Source organism: Xiphophorus couchianus, chromosome 22, assembly GCF_001444195.1.
Source record: "Xiphophorus couchianus chromosome 22, X_couchianus-1.0, whole genome shotgun sequence".
In the NCBI taxonomy this organism is placed as follows: Eukaryota; Metazoa; Chordata; class Actinopteri; order Cyprinodontiformes; family Poeciliidae; genus Xiphophorus; species Xiphophorus couchianus.
In genome coordinates, this window is record NC_040249.1 from 30,272,446 (window position 1) to 30,300,280 (window position 27,835).

A 27,835-nucleotide genomic window follows, 5' to 3' on the forward strand; every position below is an offset into this window, starting at 1 on the left:
GAGGTCAGGCATCTACAAGACTCATACCAAACACAAAACAGTTGATATTAGGATAGTAGCAGTTTCCTTTTCTCCCAAACAGAATGTTAAAAAACCTTTAAAATAATGAAATACTGACAAAGTAACCATTCCATGGAACCATTTCTCTTTCTAATGAGGTTACTTTGTTACTCTTATGCAGAAATACATTTCTCTGATAGTCTGTGACTTCTTGAAATCGCAAAACGGGCTCCTTCTGATTCTCCATCTTCTCACTCAGTTTTTCTAGATGACATCCTAACATCTCATGATGTGTTGCCATTCTACTATTGTGATCTTTGTTTAAACTAATGATGCACCAATGTCACTTTTACTGGCGGGGCTTAGCGTTTGACTGAAACACATGCAGTCAAGGTGGATTTATTCAGAGAATACTTCTGCCAAACTTGTGGCCTGTCCTGCAGACTTTGGGACTTGTTCTCGGGTCCACACCTCCGAGTCTGGATTCACCATCCTCAGAAATTGTTCCCTTATCATCAGTTCTGAAATGTCCTTCACTGTAGACTTCTCCGGTTTGACCCACTTATGTCCTAGAGTCAAACATAAAGTTCTTTTGGTATCTCACCCTGATAAATGTGCAGGGATTGAAACCTCCTCCTATAGGTGTTGATGTTACATCATATTTGGTCAAAATGGCATCTTTCACCTTGTCATAAATGTGAGAATGTGCAATGTCCATGAGCACATAAGCACTACGTGCTTTCCCAGTAAGTGGTGGAACCAGTTGGGCCGCCCACTTCTCTTTAGGCCAATGGCAGACCTTAGCCATCCTTTCAAATGTTATTAAGTGCATAACATCATCATCAGAAGTCAATGGAAGTAGCTTTGGCTCTCTCTGTGCGGCTGGTGGCTGGTAGGACATCTGACTTTGTCCATCATCATGGCTGTCCCCCTCATCCTCATGAGTGTGAGGATCCTCCTCCATGTTGTCACCATCATGCTGTTATTCCTCTTTCAATTCCTCCACATGAGCCCCGAGTTGTCAAAACTGATGTAAATTCTTCCATCTCAGTTCTTGACATGCTGATTCCTTCTCAATCTGCTGGACTTGGGCAGTTTGAGACTGCATCAATGATTTGAGAAGGCTTGCCAGCTGATCCAGTTTCTCATCAGTGCTAGCACCACTAGCAGCTTCAGCTCCGCTAATAGCTGCAGTACACTCTTGACTCTCAGTTTCATTATTTCTTTTTCCACCTTTTGTCATCATTGCCTCATTGTTCCTCTAAACGCCACACTTCTGACACCATTTGTTATTGTGACCGGCAGAGGCTCAGCATTTAGAAAGGAGGCATGACAACAAAATGCAGTCAATGTGCATTTATTCAGAGCTGCATGTTACATTGGCACCGACACCCATTACAAAGTGAGACAAAGAAGCTTGCTTTTATACCTTATGCAATTTCACCACTCATACCAAGTAAAGGGGTTGTCAAAAACAAAACGAGAAATAAATATTATTTACACAAACCCAACACAAAACAATAATGGCACCAATAAATATTTACATGGATGCAAATCATTAGAAGTAAACTAATCTGAGGTCAATCAAAGAATACATTTACTTTAATACAACTCCACAGAGCATTACCCCACTTAATTGGCATGGGATGCTCCAGGAGCTTTTCAGCAGCGCCTGGAGCATTTTTCCCTGCTGAGGAGACACACCAGGAAAGGTAAGCACTCAATTAGCAAACTCAAATTAAACCCATGGAAGTTATCAGAAACAAACTGATATTTTCCTCCACATTCTCCCTGAATAGGAAGAATGTTCAGGGAGGAAAGATGGCCAGTCTCCCCACCTGAAAGAATGTCCAACCAAACGTCACAATGCAACCAAAACAAAGAACCGAAACAGGAAACATCTGGATTGTAAATAAACTAAACACAACATAATATCAATAATCCTTTATGAGTGATGTAACCCATGGTCTCCATCACAACCAAGATGAAAATTATGGCCGATATTGATAGCCAATATTAACAGTGCTGCTGTAACCTGTAAAAAATATTTACCTATCCCAAGAAACATTTGCAATTTGCTGACATTTTGTCTGCTTCAATAAAACACCCACAATCACTATTACACATTCTGATGATCAGATACCACATAGCCAGCCACCTACTGTACCCTTTAGGAAAAATAAACAGCACCAAGATGAGCATAAACATTGTTTTTTTAATATCAGCCTATTTGGCCAATACTGATATGTTAATGATAAGATAAGATGAGATAAATCTTTATTGTCATTGTCACAAGGACAACGAAATTCAAAGGGTGCCATCAGTTGGTGCACATGCCCAAAAACAAAAAATAACTGTCTCACAATTCACACACAACGCAAGAATCAACAAACAACTGGCAAAAAAAAAAAAAAATAAGAACAGCCACATTCTCACATACATCATTTATGATGATTAATGGTTGTTTTTGATTGCATTTAGTTTTGTTATTGCTATCGGGTAGAAACTGTCTCTGAGATGGTTGGTTCTTGTTCTGGTTGCTCTGTATCTTCTGCCTGAAGGCAGCAGTGTGAACAGAGAATGTCCGGGGTGAGAAGTGTCCTTTGTGATGTGTTGTGCTTTTCTTAGACAGCGGTCGCTGTGCAGGTCCTCCAGTGAGGGGAGAGGGCAGCCAATGATTTTTTTGGGCTGTATTCACAACCCTTTGGAGAGCTTTCCTTTGAGCCGTAGTGCTGCTGTTATACCATACGCAGATACAGTAAGTCAGTATGCTCTCTATGGAGCACTTGTAGAAGGACACCAGCAGCTTCTCCTTGATGTTGTTCCTCCTGAAAACCCTCAGGAAGTACAGTCTTTGCTGGGCCTTTTTTATCAGCTCGAAGGTGTTCATGTTCCATGTGAGGCCCTGCTCAATGTGGACCCCCAGGAAACGGAAATCAGCTACCCTCTCCACACATTTTCCCCCAATGGTTAGTGGTGTAATGTCCATTTTATTCCTCCTGTAATCTATTATGAGTTCTTTCGTCTTTGAGTTGTTGAGGAGCAGATTGTTCTCCCTGCACCACTGCAACAGCCGCTCCACCTCACCCCTGTAGGCGGACTCGTCGCCTCCTGAGATGAGCCCCACCACTGTGGTGTCATCAGCAAACTTGATGATGATGTTGCTGTGGTGGGCAGAGGTGCAGTCGTATGTGTACAAACAATAGAGCAGGGGGCTCAGCACACAGTCCTGTGGAGAGCCAGTACTAAGGCTGAGGGCAGTGGATGTATGTTTTCCCACCCTAACTCTTTGCTGTCGGTTGGTCAGTAAACTCAGAATCCACATGCAGGTCGAGTGAGGGAGGCCCAGGTCCCCCAATTTGTCCACCAGTCTGTGAGGGAGGATGGTATTAAAAGCAGAGCTGTAGTCTACAAAGAGCATCCGCACATAGCTCCCCTGCTGCTCCAGATGTGACAGAGCAGCATGGAGGGCCGTGATCACGGCGTCCTCTGTGGATCTGTTGGCTCTGTAGGCGAACTGGTGGTGGTCAAAGCCAGGAGGGAGAAGTGCTGTGATGCGACCCCGGACCAGTTTTTCAAAACACTTTGTCACCACAGGGGTTAGTGCCACTGGCTGGTAGTCGTTGAGGCAGGAGATGTGAGGTTTCTTGGGTATGGGGACTATGGTGGAAGATTTCAGGCAGGATGGGACTGTAGACAGGGCTAGGGACTGGTTGAAGATCCTGGTGAAGACTCCAGCCAGCTGATCGGCGCAGTCTTTCAGGACATGTCCAGGGACGCCATCAGGTCCAGCAGCCTTCCTTGGGTTGACAGCCCGCAGTGTGCGCCTCACCTCGTGCTCCTCTACAATGAGGGGTGTGGTGTTGTGGGTTGCTTGGTGTAGTGTGGCTGCCTCTGTTGGCTTCACCTCAAAGCGGGCAAAGAAGAGGTTCAGCTCCTCTGCCAGCGTGGCGTCGCCTTCCGCAGCTGCGAGGTTGGTCCTGTAGTTGGTGAGATGCTGGATTCCCTGCCATACCTGCCTGCTGTTGTTGCTGTCAAGGTAACCGTCTATCCTCCTCCTGTAGTCAGACTTAGCCATTCTGATGCCGCTCTTCAAGTTAGCTCGGGCTGTACTGTAGACGGTCCTGTCCCCAGACCTGAAGGCGGCATTCCTGGTCTTTAGCAGTCGCTGGACCTCCCGAGTCATCCAGGGCTTCTGGTTTGGGAAGACCCGGATGCGTTTATCCACAGCTACAGTGTCAATACAGTTCTTGATATAGCACAGTACACTGTCCGTAAAAACCTCCTGGTCCTGATGTTCAAAAACATCCCAGTTTGTCCTGTCAAAACAGTCCTGCAGCTGCTGTGTCGCATCCTTGGGCCAGGATTTGATGGTTTTGGTGATGGTTGGAGCAGTTTTCCTGAGGGGAGCAAAAGCAGGAATTAAATGCAGGGACAGGTGATCCGACTGACCCAGGTGAGGAAGTGGTCTAGTCCTGTAGCCTAGCTTGATGTTGGAGTAGACTTTGTCCAGAGTGTTAGCCTCTCTTGTAGCACACTTTACATGCTGGTGGAATTTGGGGAGCGCCGTCTTCAAGTCTGCATGGTTGAAGTCCCCCGCTATGATGTGCACAGCATCTGGATAGATGCTCTGCAGATGGCTAATGCTGCCATGCAAAAGTCCAATAGCTGTTTCAGCATTAGCATCCGGTGGGATGTAAACAGCGGTTACCATGACTACAGTATTGGTCTGCATCTAACAGTCACATACTCCAGGTCTGGGGAGCAATGGCTGATGACAGTCGCTGTGTTAGTACACCAGGTGTTGTTCACGTACACGCAGAGCCCTCCTCCTCTGCTCTTACTGGAGTCCTTCGTTCTGTCGTGGCGCTGTAGTGTGTAGCCTGCTAGCTCGATGGCAGAGTCCGCTACGTCTGGATGACTGACATTGCTGATATCGATGGTACTGATGTTAAGATATAAAACTTGTTTTATTTATTTATTTTTTAAAGGAACTGCTGCTATGTTTATTTTCTACCTCAGTTAAACTCTTCCATAATGGGCAATAAGTATTGTTAAAATATAATCAACACAAATTTTCATACTTTTTTGCTGAATTGTGGCTGTAACATGACAAAATGTGAAAAGTTCACAAGATATAAATATTTTTGCAGCACACTTATGGATATAGATCAGATAGTGATTTTTGAGTTTCAGACCAAAGATAACATTCAGAAATAGAAAGTTTTATGTATGCCAGTTTCAGATACGGTGAATGCAGCATGTTTCTCACAAGAATCATGTTTTCCTTACCTTTAAGGATGAAGGTGAAGCCATTTTCTGAAAAACATTTGTCTTGACAGTCATTCAGCAGTATAAGCAGTTCTTTGTAGCTGTGAAGGTCTCTGAAGATACACACAGCCACATGACTGCAGTTTGACTAAACCTCATGTGATCCCACAAAAAAGCTTTCAGGACAGCCTTGTGTGTGTTTATGTTTGTGTCAGTGGAATTTGGTCAAAATGAAGTTAATGAAGTTACAGTTGATGACATGTGACATTAATGATGTTTTGGTTAAATAAACCTTCCTCAAAGGTGCAGAAAAGCACCGAACTCTTTTCAAGGTGTCTAAACATTTTTGCACACACCTCATGTCTGGAGACTTCACATGGAGAATTGCTATGGAGACCTTGCAAACAGCTAAATAACACTACGTTTTCCCAGTACCTTCTCTTGCTGTTAGTTGTACTTTCCCTCACATGATTAAAAATCATGCATAATCAAGAAACCTCTGCTGTCAGTAACTATATGTACAGGGAGAAATTGTACCCCAGCATGTACTTGGGCATATCCTTTTTTCATCCATTTGTTTTGCACAAGGTGTTAAGGACAAATGCTCCTGCTATGGTTATTATTGAACTATTTTAGCATTTTTCTTATTCCAGCAGTCTCTCTTGTAACCAGAGATACACTGAGATGGATCTGTCACAAACTGGAAAATATTACATATTTTCTCCAGAGGTGTGCCGATCGATCGGCCACCGATAATAATTGGCTGATTTCCGAGAAAAAGTGTATGCTCGGTGATCGCCGATCACTGTCTCTTGTTGCTGATCACAAAAACCAAAGACCTGTATGTCACTTTGCAGCCTGCATGTGTAGCTTATCTCCTCTTTTCTTCACACTGCACGAGCATGTGGCAATAAATCCTAAGTAAAGTGGTGAGGAACTTCAACTCTCAGAGTGAATGGGGAAGTTTTCATGTTGCAATGGAAACTTACCTCGGGGGGTGAAGCATGTCAAAATGCATCAACACAACAAATCTAATATGACATTAAAAACAAACAGTTGATGGTATGTGTATGGTATGGCTATAACGAGGCTCACTGCAGGAAAAAAAGACATCTGGAACATCAGACAGCAAGTAAAGCAGCGCACAACTAACAACACCCAAATGAGCGTGATGGTCAGAAAGCTAAACAAATAATTAAAGTCTTCAGGATGGCAGTGGAAGATGTTGGTTCTGCTCTCGCTGTTGGACAGCTGCGCTGCGCTACTGGTAGTAATATTTCACAGACGTAGCGCCATTTCTGCTCCACTCGGCAGTGAACTAGTACATTGAACGTTTGCTTAAAGCTGCAGTGTAGCTTAAACAAACAGAAGATTTTACATATGTAATAAAACTTTTGCTATGTCCTAACATAAGACAGTTAATCTTTGTGGAAAATAATCAATCTCCTCTGGCTCCTCCCTGTGTTATGCAGAATTACTCAGCTCGGTCAGAAACAACCAATCAGAACCAGCATTGATCAGCTAGCCATGCTCTCAGGAAGTTTGGATTCATCCATCCATCCATCCATCCATCTTCTTCCGCTTATCCGAGGTCGGGTCGCGGGGGTAGCAGCTTCAGAAGGGAGGCCCAGACTTCCCTCTCCCCAGCCACTTCTTCCAGCTCCTCCGGGGGAATCCCGAGGCGTTCCCAGGCCAGCCGAGAGACATAGTCCCTCCAGCGTGTCCTGGGTCTTCCCCGGGGCCTCCTCCCGGTGGGACGTGCCCGGAACACCTCACCAGGGAGGCGTCCAGGAGGCATCCTGACCAGATGCCCAAGCCACCTCAACTGGCTCCTCTCGATGTGAAGGAGCAGCGGCTCTACTCTGAGTCCCTCCCGGATGACTGAGCTTCTCACCCTATCTCTAAGGGAGAGCCCAGCCACCCTACGGAGAAAACCCATTTTGGCCGCTTGTATCCGCGATCTCGTTCTTTCGGTCATGACCCAAAGCTCATGACCATAGATGAGGGTGGGAACGTAGATCGACCGGTAAATCGAGAGCTTTGCTTTTTGGCTCAGCTCTCTCTTCACCACGACGGACCGGTACAGCGCCCGCTTGACAGCAGACGCTGCGCCAATCCGCCTGTCGATCTCCCGCTCCCTTCTTCCCCCATTCGTGAACAAGATCCCGAGATACTTAAACTCCTCCACTTGGGGCAGGACACCCCCCCTGACCCGGAGAAGGCACTCTACCCTTTTCCGGCTCAAGACCATGGCCTCGGATTTGGAGGCACTGATCCCCATCCCGGCCGCTTCACACTCGGCTGCGAACCGATCCAGCGAGAGCTGCAGATCACGATCTGATGAAGCCAAAAGGACCACATCGTCTGCGAAAAGCAGAGATGAGATCCTGAGGCCACCAAATCGGATCCCCTCAACACCTTGGCTGCGCCTAGAAATTCTGTCCATGAAAGTGATGAACAGAATCGGTGACAAAGGGCAGCCATGGCGGAGTCCAACTCTCACCGGAAACGAGCCCGACTTACTGCCGGCAATGCGGACCAGACTCTGACACCGGTCATACAGGGACCTGACAGCCCGTATCAAAGGGCCCGGTACCCCATACTCCCGGAGAACCCCCCACAGGGCTCCCCGAGGGACACGGTCGAACGCCTTCTCCAAGTCCACAAAACACATGTAGACTGGTTGGGCGAACTCCCATGCACCCTCCAGGACCCTGCTGAGGGTGTAGAGCTGGTCCAGTGTTCCACGACCAGGACGAAAACCACACTGCTCTTCCTGAATCCGAGGTTCGACTATCCGACGGACCCTCCTCTCCAGGACCCCTGAATAGACCTTGCCAGGGAGGCTTAAGAGTGTGACCCCTCTATAATTGGAGCACACCCTCCGGTCCCCCTTTTTGAACAGGGGGACCACCACCCCAGTCTGCCAATCCAGGGGAACTGCCCCCGATGTCCATGCGATATTGCAGAGTCGCGTCAACCAACACAACCCTACAACATCCAGAGCCTTAAGGAACTCCGGGCGGATCTCATCCACCCCCGGGGCCTTGCCACCGAGGAGCTTTTTAACCACCTCGGCGACCTCGCCCCCAGAGATTGGAGAGCCCAACCCAGAGTCCCCAGGCTCCGCTTCCTCAGTGGAAGGCATGTTGGTGGGATTGAGGAGGTCTTCGAAGTACTCTGCCCACCGGCCCACAACGTCCCGAGTAGAGGTCAGCAGCACACCATCCCCACTATAAACAGTGTTGGTGCTGCACCGCTTCCCCCCCTAGAGACGCCGGATGGTGGACCAGAATCGCCTCGAAGCCGTGCGGAAGTCTTTCTCCATGGCCTCTCCAAACTCCTCCCACACCCGAGTTTTTGCCTCAGCAACCGCCCGAGCCGCATGCCGCTTCGCCCGCCGGTACCCATCAGCTGCTTCCGGAGTCCCACAGGCCAAAAAGGCTCGATAGGACTCCTTCTTCAGCCTGACGGCATCCCTCACCGAAGGTGTCCACCAACGGGTTCGAGGGTTGCCGCCGCGACAGGCACCGACAACCTTGCGGCCACAGCTCCGATCGGCCGCCTCGACAATGGAGGCACGGAACACGGTCCACTCAGACTCCATGTCCCCCACCTCCCCCGGGACGTGTTCGAAGTTTTGCCGGAGATGGGAGTTAAAGCTCCGTCTCACAGGGGATTCCGCCAGACGTTCCCAGCAGACCCTCACAACACGTTTGGGCCTGCCAGGTCTGACCGGCTTTCGCCCCCGGAGCCAACTCACCACCAGGTAGTGGTCAGTGGACAGCTCCGCACCTCTCTTCACCCGAGTGTCCAAGACATACGGCCGCAGATCCGATGAAACGATGACAAAGTCGATCATCGAACTGCGGCCTAGGGTGTCCTGGTGCCAAGTGCACATATGGACACCCTTATGCTTGAACATGGTGTTCGTTATGGACAATCCATAGCGAGCACAGAAGTCCAGCAACAGAACACCGCTCGAGTTCAGGTCGGGTGGGCCGTTCCTCCCAACCACGCCCCTCCAGGTCTCACTGTCGTTGCCCACGTGAGCGTTGAAGTCCCCCAGCAGTACAAGGGAGTCCCCAGGAGGAGCACTCTCCAGTACCCCCTCTAAGGACTCCAAAAAGGGTGGGTAATCTGAACTGTCGTTCGGCCCGTAAGCACAAACGACAGTCAGAACCCGTCCCCCCACCCGTAGCCGGAGGGATGCTACCCTCTCGTTCACCGGGGTAAACCCCAACGTACAGGCGCCGAGATGGGGAGCAACAAGTATGCCCACTCCTGCCCGACGTCTCTCTCCCTGGGCAACTCCAGAGTGGAAGTATGTCCAGCCCCTCTCAAGGAGACTGGTTCCAGAACCAGAGCCATGCGTCGAGGTGAGACCGACTATTTCTAGCCGGAACCTCTCAACCTCACGCACTAGCTCCGGCTCCTTCCCCACCAGAGAGGTGACATTCCACGTCCCAAGAGCCAGTTTCTGCAACCGAGGATCGGACCGCCAGGGTCCCCTCCCTTGGCCGCCACCCATCACACAGTGCACCCGACCCCTTTGGCCCCTCCCACGGGTGGTGGGCCCATGGGAGGGGGGGCCCATGTTTCCTCTTCGGGCTGAGCCCGGCCGGGCTCCATGGGTAAAAGCCCGGCCACCAGACGCTCGCCATCGTGCCCCCCCTCCAGGCCTGGCTCCAGAGTGGGGCCCCGGTGACCCGCGTCCGGGCGAGGGAACACCAAGTCCAAGGTTTTCCTTCATCATTGGGGTCTTCGGGCTGCACTTTGTCTGGTCCCTCACCTAGGACCTGTCTGCCTTGGGTGACCCTACCAGGGGCATGAAGCCCCAGACAGCATAGCTCCTAGGATCATTGGGGCACTCAAACCCCTCCACCACGATAAGGTGGCAGCCCATGGAGGAGAGTTTGGATTCAGGATTATTAATTTTGATGCAACCTGCAATTAACTTTGGTGATTGTTTCCCCTTTCTCTTATTTGATATAGGCAGTGTAGTGAGGTTTATGTTACTCATGTATAATTTATGGCAGTGGTCCCCAACCACCGGGCCGCGGACCAATTGGTACCGGGCCGCGCAAGAAATAATGAACTACTTCCGGATCTTTTATTATGAAAATCCTAAACCGGATTTTACCAGTTACGTCTTGCGCGTCAAAATTGAGCCAACTTGCAGCAGAATGAGTAACAAAACAACATTGGAGTACAGTGAACCCTCGCTATTTCGCGGTTCACCTTTCGCGGTCTCGCTGCTTCACGGATTTGCATCGTGCATTGTGTTCTGCATTCTGATTGGCTTCTCTACCTGTGTGTCAACAACGTTGCGGTTTAATATGTACACGTACGTAAAACAGCTTGCCATATTTAACATAATCGATGGTGGCATGTCGGTTTATAAGAATCTTTTTGCCCAGAAGAAAAAAGAGCGACAACAACTACCGATAACTATGTTCTTCTGTCGAAAAAACACACCTGCACCGCGGGCTTTAGAAGAAAGAAAAAAAACCCGCTACAGAGCGGAGTCAGGATGCAGCGGCTCAGTCATAAGAGCAGTGAAATACACGTGAGTCACTATTTGTCCCACTGTACTTTTTTTTTTTTTTTTTTTCATAATCATTTTTTATTTTCTCCCGTTCTAATCCAATAACTCAGGTCGCGGTGGGGCGGCGCTGATCTCCGCAATTCGGGCACGGGAATCCGCCTTCAGTTCACATTAAAATTATTATTTTACAGTACAGTAGTTATTTGTAAAAAAAAAAAAATTGTTTATACAGTACTTTTTATTTGTTAAACAAATGTTTGGGCCTGTAAAAAGGTTTTGTTCTATGGTTTCAATGTACTATGGAGTATTTTATTGTATAGTAATTGTAAAAAAATAAAGGTTCCTACTTCGCGGATTTCGCCTATCAGGGGTTCCTTTTGGAACGTAACTGCCGCAAAAAACGAGGGGGTTAGCCCTAACCCCCTCACCCCTGACTCCATACTTACGAAGCGCGTCGTAAGTATGGACAGATTAAAGTACAGACTAAAAACCCGGACGCCTTCATGGTCATCACAGGTGACTTTAACCGTGCCTCATTGGACAAAACTCTAAACAACTTCCAGCAGTATGTTGACTGTCCCACCAGGGAAAACAAAATGCTGGATCTCCTGTGTACTAATGCCAAAGATGCATACAGCGCCACAGCCCTGCCCCCCCTTGGCAGGTCGGACCGCATCTTGGTAAGGATGACTCCCAAGTATGTCCCCTTAGTGAGCAGGCAGCCTGTGCGCATCAGGACGGTGAGGAGGTGGACACAGGAGGCAGCTGAGGCACTGCAGGACTGCTTCGGGTCGACAGACTGGGATGTGCTCTGTGGGCCTCATGGGGAGGACAGCGACAACATGTCTGACTGCATCACAGAATACATCAGATTCTGTGAGGACACTGTCATGCCAGCCCGGACCATTCGCTGCTTCTCCAACAATAAACCCTGGATTACCAGCGACCTGAAGGCACTTTTAAACAAAAAGAACATGGCTTTCAGGTCTGGAGATAAGGAGGAGCAGAGGAGAGTCCAGCGTGAACTCAGAGAGACACTGAGGAGGACAACTACAGGAGGAAGCTTGAGTCCAAACTCGAGCAGAACAGTGTGAGAGATGTGTGGAAAGGAATGAAGAACATCGCTGGAATGAAGGGGAAGGACACACAGATGTCTGGGGGCCGGGATAGAGCAAACCAGTTCAACCAGTTTTTCAACAGGTTCAGCTCACCTGCTATTCCCATACCACCACCATCCCCCCACACATCCACACTGCCCCAAGTCATTCAATCCACCTACCGGCATTCTCCAGCACACCACCTCTCCTTCAGCCCCCCCCCATCTCCACTGCAGACAACAACACTCACCCCCAGCTAACGGTGACTACAGGCCAGGTTGAGAGACAGTTGGAGCGATTAAACCAGGGGAAGGCTGCAGGACCTGATGGCATTACACCACGGATCTTGAAGACCTGCTCCATCCAGCTAGCCCTGGTACTAGCACACATGTACAACCTCAGCTTGAGGCTGGAGAGAGTCCCGCTGCGGTGGAAGACATCACATGTGGTTCCTGTTCCCAAGAAGCCAAGGCCAGCCGACCCAGAGGACTACAGACCAGTCGCTCTCACATCTCATGTGATGAAGGTCATGGGGAGACTGGTCCTGGCCCTGCTGAGGCCTCAGGTGAGGATGTTTCTAGACCCCCTGCAATTTGCCTACCAGCCCCACTTAGTAGTTGACGATGCCGTCATCTTCCTGCTGCAACGAGCACTGTCACACCTGGATGGTGGAGGAGACACTGTGAGAATCACATTCTTTGATTTCTCCAGTGCCTTCAACACCATCCAGCCTCTGCTGCTGGGTGAGAAGCTGCGGAGGATGGGTGTCAATGACTCAGTGATCTCCTGGGTGACTGACTACTTGACAGGCAGGCCACAGTTTGTCCGTCTGGGCAGTGTCCTGTCTGATGTGGTGGTCAGTGACGTAGGAGCTCCACAGGGAACTGTGCCTTCTCCCTTTCTCTTCACCTTGTACACCACTGATTTCCAGTACAACTCTGAGTCATGTCACCTACAGAAGTTTTCTGATGACTCAGCGGTTGTCGGGTGTATAGGGGCTGGAGGGGAGGGGGAGTACAGGACAATGGTGGACAGCTTTGTGGAGTGGTCTGAGCAGAATCACCTGAGGCTCAACATTAGTAAGACCAGAGAGATGGTGATTGACTTCAGAAGGAAGAAGATACTATTAAAAGAGGATAAATTAATGTTAACTTTGGACAAAACGTTTGGCTCTTTCCTCCTTAAATCTTCCCGGATCCTCAGCAGGCGGCGGCGTGCGCTAAAGTGAAACAACAACAAAGCGCGTTGACGTCACAGATCACAGAGTTTAATCTCATACAAAGTAATCAACAACAAAGCTGCAGAGGAACAGAGATATGCATTTTTTCTCATAAAAATAAAGACAGACCAGGGGAAGACAGACAAACACAAAACAAAGACAAACAAAAAGGCAAAGACGCGTCTTTGGAGAGAGCCGATATAAAAAAGGCAAAATGTTGGCCGCTCTCTGTATTTTTTCTCCTGACACGTAATCTTATAGTAAGGAGGTGTTTTCCTATTTAATTTATGCACTCAAGGCGTTCCTCCTGTTGACCAACTGGAAACTCCCTTAAGCACTCAGAGAAGCTTGGAACTCCCCTAATTTACAGCACAGATCAAAGGACCATCTGGCTTCTGGCTGCCCTGACCCCCTGTGGCTCCCACGGTCATTCTGAGTACAGAACAATCCTGAGATAAGACCTCACAGATACCTGTGAAATCTAAAGTCTCTCTCTCCCAAGGAAAATGCTAATTTTATGGCTGCGTGGTTTGGCCTCACAGCAGGGAGACCCCTTTGAGTGATCTGCATTTTGGCCCGTGTTTGTCTGAATGCCTGCTCATCTGCTCGATCCCAAATGCTCAACAGAAAACTGTTCCAAATAAGAGTGTTGAATATACCTTTTACACATGTCATAAGATTAACTGTATTAAGCACTAAAAATAATCATTTTTCCTTAACAATACCTTCACGGCCACTAAAGATCAAAGGGGAAGTGGTGGAGGAGGTGGAGGATTACAAATACCTGGGAGTTGTAATCGGCAGCAGACTGGACTGGGCATCTAACACTGACGCTGTGTGCAGGAAGGGGATGAGCAGACTCTATTTTTTAAGGAAGCAGAGATCCTTCAATGTGTGCAGCAAGCTGTTGGAGACCTTCTATCACAGTGTTGTTGCCGGTGCCATCTTCTTTGCTGCTGTGTGTTGGGGAAGCAGCATCAGAGCCGGCGACTCTAATAGACTAGACAAAATCATCAGGAAAGCTGGCTCTGTACTGGGATTAAGGCTGGAGTCCCTGGAAACTGTGGTGGAGAGGAGGACATTGAAGAAGGTTCTGTCTATTATGGACAATAAACAGCACCCTCTCCACAACATAGTGGACAGACAGCGGAGCACCTTCTCACATAGGCTGCTCCAGCTCCGCTGTCGTAGGGACAGGTACAGGAAATCCTTCCTGCCACATGCCATCTCACTTTACAATAAAAGCTAAATCACTGTTCTGCACTAATCAGTCCAATTTCACACAATGCACTGTGGCACACTTGCTGTACATATATTTACATATACATTCTGTTCTGCATTTTGAATCCTTGCAAGGACTGCTCTAAGCTGCTTTTTATATTGACAGCATGTCATATTTTATTCTTATTTTATCTTGTCTATATTGCTACTCAGTGGTGGTTGTTGTGTGTCTTGTCTCTATGCTGCTGTAACTGCGAAATAATTTCCCTGCTGGGATGAATAAAGTAATTATATTCTATTCTATTATATTCTATTCTATACCTACAGCAAAAAAATTATACCTATAGCAAAAAATTAACAGCCAATCCAGTTGATCGGCCCTTGTGGGTGATCAAAATTGGAATCAGCAGCAAAAAACCTGATCGGTGCATCCCTAATTTTCTCGTTCAGGGAACTCATAATCAGGTTGCGGTAGCAGCAACACTCCTCCATGTGGACGTTGTTCCTGAGTGAGCAAGACACCAAGTTTTGCTTTCTACGTCATGGAAGTTGTCAGAAGCTGTTTGATGGGAAACAACTTTTTCTACAGTATTATTTCAGCTGTTCATTCCAACTGACTACTTAATGAGAAATTGAGAATTAAGGCTCTCACATACATGTCTGTGAACACTCATTGACAAGTTCATGCTAATTTTAGCTCAAGTGAACAAAGATCTTTCATTTGCATATATAGGGTTATCACTAAGGGTACAAGGGGTACTCTGTTGCGCTGGTTTGGAAACTATCAGAAAAGAAGAACTAGATGCAGAACTCTAGAATTTATGTCTGGTTGAGCTGTGAGGAAATGAGTAATGATTTTCTAACAAGATCTTTCTTAGCAACAAACATAATTTTTATTTTTATCTCAGGATTAGACTTGAATTTTTTTTCACCTGGTGTTTAGTGTTACCTTTAGAATGGGGGGTTTATTGGGAAGATGTGGTGGACTCTTAAGGACAAGTACATATACTGAAATCTACATTACACCCTTCAATGTCAAGTAGACAGTAGAGTAGGCTGTGATGTATAAAAAAGGTCCTAAAGAGTACAGTGGAAACCCTGATTATTACATCTTATCTGTATTATTACATACATTTTACTTTTACTGTCACAGACTTTGATGACTTAGAAATGATGGCCTCCCTGTAGATCTTAAGATACTTAAGATTTTTCTCATTACAGATTTGATCTGTTTGAGATTTTCTTACTTATCATGCAGAGTGCTGTTCATATGCATTTCTATTGTTTTTAAAGATGAGCTAGATTCAGGATCAAAGCTTTGTTAAAAATGAGATTTCTGATCAGTGCTTGATAATAGCACTCTGAGCTATTTTCAAGAAGATTTCTTTTGTTACAGTGTATTTTAAGTCTTTGGCACTAGACTGTTTGTTGCAGATAAATTTCACAAATCTAAATCCTGAAGACTAGGTAATGGTTGACTTAATGCTTCAGGATGGTTTGAGTTAGTGTTCAGGAAGATCAGTTCAATATATGTGGGCAGTACATTGAAACACACGATCACAATGTGCTAATTAGCTGGAATGACCCAATGACTGTTGTATAAGATTGTGTGGCTGGTTGTCTGTGTACATGTGATGCAACGGATTCATGCTATTGGTGTTTAGATTTGGCAGCAGCTTGCTGGACTGGCGTAAACATGACACACCATCAAAAGGAAATGAAATCAGTAATGACCTTAGAGAAGGAAATATTGCTTGTCATAAATCTGAGAAGGGTTATAAGGCCATTGCCAAAAACGTCAAGTCCTTAACGAGAGAGATGGCAGGTCTCTTCAAGGTAATATTAAAGAAAATTTCTAAAAAACCCACAGTTACATCTCACCCTCTGTAGGCCTCAGTTTATGGGAGGACAATTGGAAAAATAAACATGAACAAGTATGTCTTATCCAGAACCGTCAACTTGTGGAAGCTTTTTATGAAATTATACTGTCACATTTGTAACTTTGTATTTGAATCGACCACAAAACTCATCAGTACAAACAACTCATACCAACTGTCAGTCATAATGAAAGAGAAGTGATTGGGCTTGCTTATGTTAGCATCTTGTGGTTATGGAATTGAGTATTGATCGTCTTACAACAATGTGGCGGGATGTTACTTTTAAAAGAAACAAGACTTCTGGAATAATCTCCTTTGGACTACTCAAACCAGAATAGAACTATGTGGCCATAATGTGCAGGGTTTCCCCCAGAAAACTTGCTAAGCTCAGTGGTTGGGACACATAGGCGGTCCACCATGTTTTTGTAGTAAAATATTTTAATTAAACAGGAAATGTAAAAATATTACTGTGTAATTATGTTAATTCTCAACTTGACACTTTATATGGGAAAACATTGCCACTGAAACAGTATTTAAACCCATAACTAGTCTTAAAAACAACAAATCAAAAATTAAATTGAAATGAATATCAATTATTTGCCCTTCTGTTTAATCCAAATTAAGTCAGCAACTTCAAAAGGCCCCCCCCCATGGCTTCAGGAGCCCATAAATGCTAATATTTTAGCGCAGACCACAGATACATAAATGTAACATTTGCTTATTGAGATTATCAATGCTGCTAAATTTGATTTAATGGTTTGAGCATACATAGATTAAAATATTTTAAATTGTTTAGCATTTAAATGTAAGATTTAAAGGACCTGGCAAATTTACTTTGTAAAAGTTGAAAAAACAATATTCATAGATTGTTTTGTTACCATAGCTACAATCTGACTACTCTGCAACTAACAGAGATTTAATTATTGCTGCTGATGTGGCTCTAGTATTGCTTCCATTTCGTGTCTGTTGAGTTTTTAATAAGCTCACAGTAACTGTTTTGGTTGCTCGAGTTTATGGGACAAGTTTTTCTGATCTCCTCACACGCATTAACTCTGGCTGACTAAGTGGATAAAGCATTTGATATGACATGGTGCGTCGTCTAATTGGAAAAATAATACTAAAAAGAATAATAATATAAAACCAGCGTGGTGCGTGACTACAAGGACAGCGTGAAAGCTCCTCACCGGGCTGAACCTACATGATGCGGTTAGCACTGGTTCGTTAACCACTAACGCTCCGGCTAACCGCAAACACATACATAAACTGCTTATAAGCATCTCAACAAGCGTGTTGAGATGTAAACACTGCACATAATTCTTTATGTGCAAAGATATCACAAAGATAAATTAAATTATCACAAAAATAAATCATTCTCATCGGTCCTCAGCACGCACCTCTGAAAGCGCCACTACAAGTTATTCCTGAGGTTCACATTGAGTTGCGCAACCAGAACTAACGTGGTGGAGTTTAAACTCTCACCCTGATTTGGAGTTCGCCAAAGAAAAATAATTCCACATGTGGTGGTTGTAAATGTCCATACAAGTCAGCCTGTGTCCACTTTGAGTGAAAGGAGGCGCGTGATCCGCGCTGAGATCAAGCAGTTTTGATTGGTCCGCTCTCTCAGCTTTAAATGCATAAACTATAAACTTATCTTTTAGGAATAAATTTGCTCTGCCAGTGAAACGCTCAGAGCAACAGAGACGCTTGCAATCTGAATAAAATAATATATATATATATATATATATAAATTATAAATTTTTCTCAAAACAAGCAACGCTTGGCCTGGCGGTGGGGCTCTTAAGCCACCAGGCTTATAATATACTGGGGGAAACCCTGATGCATGGCACTATGCCGAGATACACCAAAGATAGGGTTTCCTTACAAATAGCTCATACCAGTTGTCAGTGGTGGAACACTGATGATTTGGGTCTGCAGTCACTGAGTTGAACCTGAATTCAAAGAAGTGAAGCCACGTCTCAGACAGCTAAGGATTGGCCAAAACGGGGTTATACAATGCAACAGTGACCCTGACGTAGCAGCAGATCTGGAGAAAAATAACTAAGAAAGACTTGTTGCAATATCCCAGTCAAAGTCCATACTTTAACTACAAAAGAGCTAACCATCATGTTTACAAACATCATGAGTCTGATAAGGCCATACAGAAAATTAGTACTTGATGCTGACTAGCTGTTCGGCAGCTGGAACAAGTTTCTAACACTCTGCCTCTACATTCTGATGTAATTTTATTTAAATGAATTTCCATACAGTGCGAGATGTCTTGTGTTGTCAATCTCAGGTAACACAGAGATAAATTTGATGGATGATATTCCTGATATGAAAAACTGACACGTGGATCTAGTTGGTGTTCACCATGAAAGGGTTCTAAGGTTGACATACCTCAAAATTAGATAACCATATTATATTCTGAAAATGTGCCTATCTGCTGCACGTCTTCTATAAAATGAAATGCATGTGTTCGCTCATTAGTGTGTGTAGGAGACTGCACAGAAGCGGAAGCAGATGGATGTGTGTGCTGCTTCTTCAGAGCTCCTCCACTCATGTTGAGAGTGAGACAGAACATAAAAAGATGATTTAGGAGGAGATTTTGAATCCATGGAGCGCCGCTGCCTTTTCCTTCTCAGTTCAAGCTTTAATTGAAAGTTTGTCCCTTACAGTCTCACCATCCTGCATCCATTTGCAACCTGTCGCTTTAGTCTGCCTCCCTCCTGTTCCTGTAAAATGTGTCATCCACCCTACCAGCAGTCAGTTAGAGGCTGAGGCACATGTTTCTCCCTCTCCTTTCTTCCTTTATTCTTGGGTGTGATCTTGATCTTGATCTGCCTCAAACCTCAACTGCCACTTTTTCTACAGATGCAAGTTTGAGCATTTTTAACAACAGTCAAAGCGGGTGTTGAGAGAATTCACTTTTGTTGACGAAGTAGAGTCTTATGATGGGGTTCCATACCCTTATAACGCAACCTTTTAGTCGATTTAGTGTTGTAAGACAGACTTTAGGAAATAAAATGTGTTTGCTCTTCTGAAAACATCAAGCTTCTTGCTAATCTGTAGAAAAGGACATAGAAAGTTTTCATTTTTGAAACTACACAAGTATGTATGAAAACATTGTTGTTGAATCTTCTCAAGCTTGTGTCCAACTCTACTCCCTTAAAGCGAGTGTGAGCAGCTGAGTGGGTGGCTCAACCAACCAATTAGTGGCCCAGTAACAGCACGGGAAGTACAAGAATATGGATTGAACTCCAGCCAGACCATTTCTGCTTCAGTTTTAACCACTATTGGTTCTATAATATTGGGAAGCTAAAATGCCTTGAGGTTAATTTAGATGAGAGTGTAATCACTTTGATTTCTGAAAAAAACATGTTTTCTTCTGCTTCAGATCATATCCCGAGTTTGTTTTTGAGTTATGACAACATAATGCTGTATGCTTTTCAGTTATATATAAAGTATAGGACTTTTATGAGATTAAAATGAAAATTACTTACCCTGAATGCATCCAAAGGGATTCATGGAAAGAAACATCTTCTTAGTCCTAGAAATCATAAGATGTAGAACCAAAACAAAATAACTAACTTGTCCAAACTGCCTGGCCAATAGATGACGGTCAGCAGCTCAGTGTTTTCAACCACAATATTCTGTGTTTTAAAAGAACAAAGATCAAGTCTTGGGTTGTTGTCCTGCACTGGAAGAGGAATCAGGCTGAGATCTTTTGTTCTTGCTAACAGGTTTTCTTTCAGGATTGTTCTGTACTTAACGGCAGATTTACTCCTCAACTCAGGAAGCCATTTCTTTTCTATTTTGTCGCTTTAGAAAAGAAATTAGTCTATGCGCAACAAGAGTGGAATAATAGTTGTAGGGGTGGCTAATATGGAATTAAAATTCAGTTGTGCTTTTTTATTGAATTCATTGTAACAATAATGCATATTTAAACCTTTTTCTTTTTTGTTCTTGTTTGTCCCTTTTTAAGGGACAAACTTTATGGCTTTTACTGAATGTCACTGCAGTTACAGCCTCATAAACACATATGGGGTTCGTAGCCACTATTGGTTGTATGAATGGGTTGTTTTTAGAAAACAACTCATTCATAAATTTTCTTCATCAAGACAATATTTACATAAAAAACCATTATATTTATCAGAGCAGACAGAGTAGATTCACAAAAAGAAACTGATGAACTGATATAGAAGTATTTTCTCTGTTTAACAGTAAAACGTTAATAGGAGGGGTGAAAGAAGGTGTGGTTGATAGTGGCAGGATCAGCCGATGCTCTCCCGATAATGCAAATTAGAGAGTAGTAGAAACTGACTTTCTGGTAGTAAAAATTTACAGTAGTCCAAGCTTGTGATAAGAAATGCATGACCTAGCTTAGCTAAATAAGCAAAATGAAGCTTCTGAAATGGCCTAGTCAAAGTCCAGAATTGAATTTGATTGAGATAATGTGACTTGAGCTTAAGCAGGTCACTCACACTTGAAAGCAATCCAGAAAAATAAAATGTTTTTTTTTCTTTTCCATATCACCCATCTTTTCTGGTAATAAAATGAGCTCAATGTGCCAGTGTGACCACAGAAAGCACAATCAGAAGAAATGAGTAAGGGGAGGAAACAGTTTTCTCACAGCACTGTATTCCCTATTAGCATGAGAACTTTTACAGCTTACCTTGTATGGGTTTTTGTTAGGCGTGTGTTAAATCATCTGGGTCAGTGCCCTCACAAGTATAGCAGTGTGGTAGTGTAGCAGTGTGTGAGCCTGAAGGGCCTGCAGAGTGTCACTCCATGGCTGCCGTGTGCTCTCTGTCATCGGGAACAGATAAAACACAATGTCCTCCCTGTTCTCTCTCTCTCTGGCTTTGTCTCTCACTCATTCTCACTGGGATTCTATTGTTTAAACTCTTTGGTTTTGTTCACGTCCAGGGTGGCTGCTGATGTATTGGAATGTGTTGCTAACATTAAACACTATTAAATCATTGGGCAGCTTTCATATTTTGTCCTGGAATTCACAGACACCATCTGTTTTTCACTGCTGATTAGTTCAATTCTGTTCAATTTCAAAAATACTTAATCCTAAAAATAGAGAGGAAGTTTTGCTGTAACTCATATCATCCAAGTATCTCCGAAGAGTTATTGGGCAATGCATCTGAGAAGGCCTTTGATTGAACACTATTGTTGTATAACTGTCTCATAACTACTGTGACATGCTAACAAAATTTTTACGATATGAAATTGATGAGACTCTCAGATAGGCCTGTCGCGATAAACGATAAATCGATTAATTGTAAGATAAATTAAAACTATCGACGTCATTTTAATTATCGGCATTATCGTCTCTTCCGGCCTTTTTCTCTTTCTGTTAATGACACTGAATGAAAAAAAGGCTCAACTCCGGTGCTCTCCACTGACTCCTCCCTTCCTCATTTCCTCAGTGTAAAGCCCAGCGCACACTGCACGATCTTAAAGCTGTCGGCCGATTGTCGGCCCGTTTTCAAACCCTGACAGACCACACATTAGCCGACAGAAATCCTAGCTATAACGGTTCGATCGGGTTCGTTCCTGCCACGTCCAACAATGGGCACAAAATAATGGCTACAAGTCCAGTTAACTAATTTTAAAACCAGGCATTAATCAATGCTTTACTACAATCTACCTGCAATGCATGTGGCTAGTGTCAGCGTAAAGTCCTGACTGAATGAAAATCATTATAACCTATTTACCTCACGTTAACGAAGAACAGCTGAAAAGTTACCGGGTTAACCAACTGCGGTAGCAATTTCGCTCCAACTCCTCCTCTTGTCATTTCTATATTCTTTGCATGTTGAATAAACATTAATGTTGTTTCCACATATCATCTCCAATGCCCGCTGGACTTCGGGTTGCGTCGTGTCAGCTGTTTGGGATTCCCTGACGTAATTTCCCCTCAGAAAACACGGAGGAGAATCCGTGCTTTCTGATTGGCTGCCTGTCACATTCAACAGACTGCGTTAAAGTGCCCAGTCGGGGAAAATCCCTGATTTAGATCGGAGGACGATCTACCGTAACACACCACACAATCTTAGAAAGACCAACGTTTTAAGATTGTTGTAAAGGGAAAAATAGGAGCAAAAAATCATGTAGTGTGAACTATTGCATTGGGTAGTCAGATGTGCCCATCTTCTCTATTTAAATCTAATTATTACTGAAGGGCAACATAATATACAGACTTCAAAATCTGCACTCTTTTGGTATTTATTTCCACTTTTACTCTATGTTGTTTAGTTTTTTTTTTCAAGTGCGTTTTTTGTTAATGAAGACTGAGAATCCATTTCATTTTTGTTTTTGGTTGTTTTGTTTATTTTGTTTATCAGCTCCAGTGTTTAGTGTTCTTTTGAAAATAAAGTGTATCTATCTTTGGCAAGAAATCACATGAATTATTATGTCATTTCCATTAAATCAATGTAAAAAGGTCTTCAAACAATATTATCGTTTATCGCAATAATTTTTGAGACAATTAATCGCTCAGCAAAATTTGCTTTCATGACAGGCCTACTCTCAGATGTTGGCAAGCACTGCTAATCTGCCTCATTTTCTTTTGCCACTCCTTTTCAAATCTCTGTCTGTACAGTTAGAAAGACTTTGGAGTAGGGGATATGATCCTTGCCCATTATGATCAATGGAACAGATTGTTTGAACATCTTGAAAAAAAATACCTTGTTACCACAGTTACATGTCATAATGACAACTGAAACGCAGGCCCTGTTTACATGACAACTATTTTTGGTGAAAATGGAAGAGTTTTGTTGTCTTTGTAGTATACATTTATATGAAATCACCGAATGTTTTCTCTGACAACGGCACAGATTGAAAACGGGTTCCAGAGTGCAATGGTTCTAAAACGTACAGCTGTCTGTCTTATAAACCAAATAAATGGATCTTTTCTGTCAGGGAATCCTTAGCTCATGCACAGTATGACGCAAAACATAGCTGCTTCCTACAATCCACAGAAGAAGAAGAAACTACTGACAATGCTGGTGTTACTACATGTCATGTTTCCCCATCAGTTTCCCCCAGCGTCTCTTCACCACTCCGCATCTCCCAGGTTGCAAAATATACGTATGCTTGTTCAGCGCTCATAACAAGCATTCGCTTGTTAAGCGCTCTTATCTAGAGAACTACAGACACGGTGAAAGCTCAAACGTATTTCAGTTATAATTTCACTTGATAATTAGTAGCAAAACTTAAAAATTGAGATTCACTGACACCCTTGATTGTTCCTACAAAGTATTGATTTACAGGGACTGACATGAAGTCGTATAGCATATTTTACATATTGTTAATTGTTTATTATTATTATTGTAAGTGTTGAATAGCTTTGCAGGGTGTCCCAGAAAACTTGCTAAGCCCTATGGTCCACTGTGTGTTTGTATTAAAAGATGTTGAAAGGAAATGTAAAAATATTACTGGGTAATTATATGTTACTGGAAAACATCGCCAGTGAAATGCTATCTAAACCGACAACTAGTCTTAAAAACAACAAATTGAAAAAGCCAGAGGGGCCCTTAAGTCTAATTCTGCTCCAGGCCACATACAGTCTTGGACCGGTCCTGCATGATGAGTTAAAACAAGAGATTTAATTCAATGCTGCTGAAATCATTAGCACTTCTAACAGATTCTGTATTAGATTTAGTGAAATCTGGAAGAGGGGGAGTAGTTTAATTGTCCAACCTAAAAAGCAATAAGTTATTATTGCAGTTTACTAATTTGTATTTGTGAACATACACAGCTCAAACTCAAAGATTAAACTCACGGCATCATATTGTTGCTGTGGTAATAAAATAATTTAATTATGAATATTGTTCTTTGAAGTTTTACAAAGTAAATTTGCCAGGTCCTTTAAATTTTACATTTAAATGTTAAACAATTTCAAATATTTTAATCTATGTATGCCGAAACCATTAAATCAAATTTAGCAGCATTGATAATCTCAATAAACAAATGTTACATTTATGTATCTATGGTCTGTGTTAAAATATTAGCATTTATGGGACCCCTGAAGCCCTGGGGGGCCTTATGAGGGGACTTAATTTGGATTAAATAGAAGGGCAAATAATTGTATTCATTTTAATTGTATTTTTTAATTTATTGTTTTTAAGACTAGTTGTGCATTTAAATATCGTTTCACTGGCAGTGTTTTCCTGTAACATATAATTACACAGTAATATTTTTACATTTCCTGTCTAATTAACATACAAAAACACGGTGGACCGCTTTAGCGCACCGACAACCGGGCTTAGGAAGTTTTCTGGGGGAAACCCTGGTGTCTGTTGAGTTTTTAAATTATACAGTTTTATAATGCACTGGGGGAAACCTTGTCTTTGTGATTCACTGTAAAAGGCCTGACCGACAGTTCAGCTCAGCCAAAAGTTGATTAGTTTTGCAGTGACTGAATCGCAACTACATTCATGGCCAAACGTTTTGTCACCGACAGAAACATTCCCTTTCACAGGTTCTGTTCAGATTTCCCATTGTTTCCATATGATTATTTTTATAGCTCTATTAACTTATCAATTTTACTCTATATCAAAAGTAGTTTTACAGTATTGTTGCTTATCTTCCTTATATAACCTCAGTCCAAGCATGAGGAGACAGTCAACATGCTAGCTGAAAGTGCTAAACAGGTCAGATAATCTCAGAGCTCCACAGTAATGAGCAGCCAGTACAACACTGACACACAGACTCTCACACACAACCACACAGTAAAATTGAATTGAAAGCTTTAACTCAATTGAGCAGGTTTTCCCTTCACTGGCCTCTTCCATCTAGAACAAGTTCTGATTTTCTGTCTGTGTCCATGTGCATGTATGTGTGTGTATGTGTATTTTTTAAATTACCTTTTGGGACATTTACTTACCTTTTGAAGACCGATGGCGTTATGGGGACCAAAGCCCTGTACTAATGCAGTGAATCTTAATTTTTAGAGTAATTGGTCTGGGTTGGACATATTTTATGAATTACACTTAAGTTATGGATAGCAATATGTTGGTCATAGTAAGTGCAAATTAGAGGTTGCTTTTGCTGGTGTGACTATGCAGAACACTGTGGTGAGTCGGTCAGAACTCCAAAGAAAGCAGAGTCGTACTCCAGGTGATTCAACTCGTACTTGCGGTTTATTTAGGTAATTGTGTGTGGTTCCTGAAATTAAACAACAATACAGCGTCAATGTCTGAATAAACTGACTGAAGTAGCATCACACATACTGAATAACTGCACATTTCTACATAAATACACGACACAAACAAAATGCACCGTGTATAACTCTCAAGTGTGCACGTGAACAGAGCATGCTATTAATTAAGGGTAAAACTAAAATACTCTGCTAAATAAACAATATTATTAATATGTAACATCACTTACTTGTATTCCCACGCACACACATCGAGGAGTAACAATAAACGGCAAACAGCAAGTTAAAACAAAATGCGAACATAAACTATACTCTCTTTACACTCTACTCTTTTTTTTCTCTCTTTTTCGTCTGCATGCTGCAGCTGCTCTAAGCCCCGCCCCTTAAAGCCTCAGCATGGCAGTTTGTTATACAGCCTTTTCCACAGTAAGGATTAGCATAAATACACTGCCTGGCCCAAAAAAAAGTTGCCACCTGGATTTAACTAAGCAAATAGGTACAAGCCTCCTATTGGATAAGTACTGCATAGGCGATTATCTTTCAGCTGGCAACAAGTTATTTAACCCCAGCTGATGCAATGAGTAACTCCTCATTTCTTAAACAACCATGGCAAAAGACACATCCTGTGGTCGTGGAAAAGACGTTAATCTGTTTAAGAAGGGTCAAATCATTGGCATGCATCAAGCAGAGAAAACATCTAAGGAGATTGCAGAAACTACTAGAATTGGGTTAAGAACTCTCCAACGCATCATTAAAAACCGGAAGGATGGTGGGGAACCATCGTCTTCCAGGAAGAAATGTGGTCGGAAAAAAATCCTGAATGATCGTGATCGGCGATTACTTAAACGTTTGGTCAAATCAAATCGAAGAAAAACAACAGCAGAACTCAGGAGTATGTTTAATTGTGAACGCATAAGCATTTCCACACGCACAATGCGAAGGGAACTCGAGGGGTTGGGATTGAACAGCTGTGTAGCCGTAAGAAAACCTCTAATCAGTAAGGCTAACCAGAAAAAAAGGCTTCAGTTTGCTAGGGAGCATAAAGATTGGACTCTGGAGGAATGGAAGAGGGTCATGCGGTCTGATGAGTCCAGATTTACCCTGTTCCAGAGTGATTGGCGCATCAGGGTAAGAAGAGAGGCAGGTGAAGTGATGCACCCATCATGCCTAGTGCCTACTGTACAAGCCTGTGGGGGCAGTGCTATGATCTGGGGTTGCTGCAGTTGGTCAGGTCTAGGTTCAGCAACATTGTGTGCCCAAAGAATGAGGTCAGCTGACTACCTGAATATACTGAATGACCAGGTTATTCCATCAATGGATTTTGTCTTCCCAAATGGAACGGGCATATTCCAAGATGACAATGCCAGGATTCATCGGGCTCCCGTTGTGAAAGAGTGGTTCAGGGAGCATGAGACATCTTTTTCACACATGGATTGGCCACCACAGAGTCCAGACCTTAACCCCATTGAGAATCTTTGGGATGTGCTGGAGAAGGCTTTGCGCAGTGGTCAGACTCTCCCATCATCAATACAAGATCTTGGTGAAAGATTAATGCAACACTGGATGGAAATAAATCTTGTGACACTGCAGAAGCTTATTGAAACAATGCCACAGCTAGGCCTGTCGCGATAAACGATAAATCAATTAATCGCACGATAAATTAAAACTATCGACGTCATTTTATTTATCGGCATTATAGTCTCTTCCGGCCCTTTTCTCTTTCTCTTAATGACACTGAATGAAAAAAGGCTAAACTCCGGTGCTCTCCATAGACTCCCCCCTCCCTTCTTTCCTTACTGTAAAGCCCAGCGCGCACTACACGATCTTAAAGCTGGCACATTTTTAAAACCTGACAGACCACACATTAGCCGACAGAAATCCTAGGTATAACGGTTCGATCGGGTTCGTTCCTGCCGCATGGTGTCCAACAATGGGCACAAAATAATGGCTACAAGTTCAGTTAACTAATTTTAAAACCGGGCATTAATCAATGCTTTACTACAATCTACCTGCAATGCATGTGGCTAGTGTCCGTCCTAACTGAATGAAAATCATTATAACCTATTTACGTCACGTTAACGAAGAACAGCTGAAAAGTTACCGGGTTTATCATCTGCGGTAGCAATTTCGCATCCATGAGCTAACATTTTGCTGAATCACTTTTTGTTCAAGCTTTCAGTCTTGCTGGTTGCTTACTTGCCATTTAAATCACATAAAAATTTATGTTATTAAAAGCGAATAAAATAGTCAATGCAATGCATAAAACAAACTATCAAATCAAAGTTGCACTCCATCAAATAATGTCATAGATTTGCTTTTGTTTCATTCCGTATATCCGTAAGATGGATACACTGGTAATAAGTCTGTAAGGATTTAGGTTTTTCTCTGTGTTTTTGAGTTCTCTGTGTGTTTATTTTTGAGTTCCTGTGTCTT

At 43.6% G+C, this 27,835-nt stretch overlaps 1 protein-coding gene and 2 long non-coding RNA genes across 5 annotated transcripts in view; 2 read left to right on the forward strand and 1 right to left on the reverse strand.

Moving 5' to 3' along the window:
- Positions 1–27,835, forward strand: part of LOC114137801 (protein kinase C epsilon type-like) — a 125,479-nt gene that overhangs the window by 19,254 nt on the left and 78,390 nt on the right. The window lies entirely within an intron of this gene.
- Positions 806–25,509, forward strand: LOC114137804 (uncharacterized). The gene is made up of 3 exons (XR_003594108.1): positions 806–818; positions 4,802–4,806; positions 25,272–25,509. It is a non-coding gene; the product is annotated as an uncharacterized LOC114137804 (long non-coding RNA).
- On the reverse strand, positions 25,367–25,823 carry LOC114137802 (uncharacterized). The gene is made up of 2 exons (XR_003594107.1): positions 25,633–25,823; positions 25,367–25,410 (listed from the first exon to the last, which is right to left on the reverse strand). It is a non-coding gene; the product is annotated as an uncharacterized LOC114137802 (long non-coding RNA).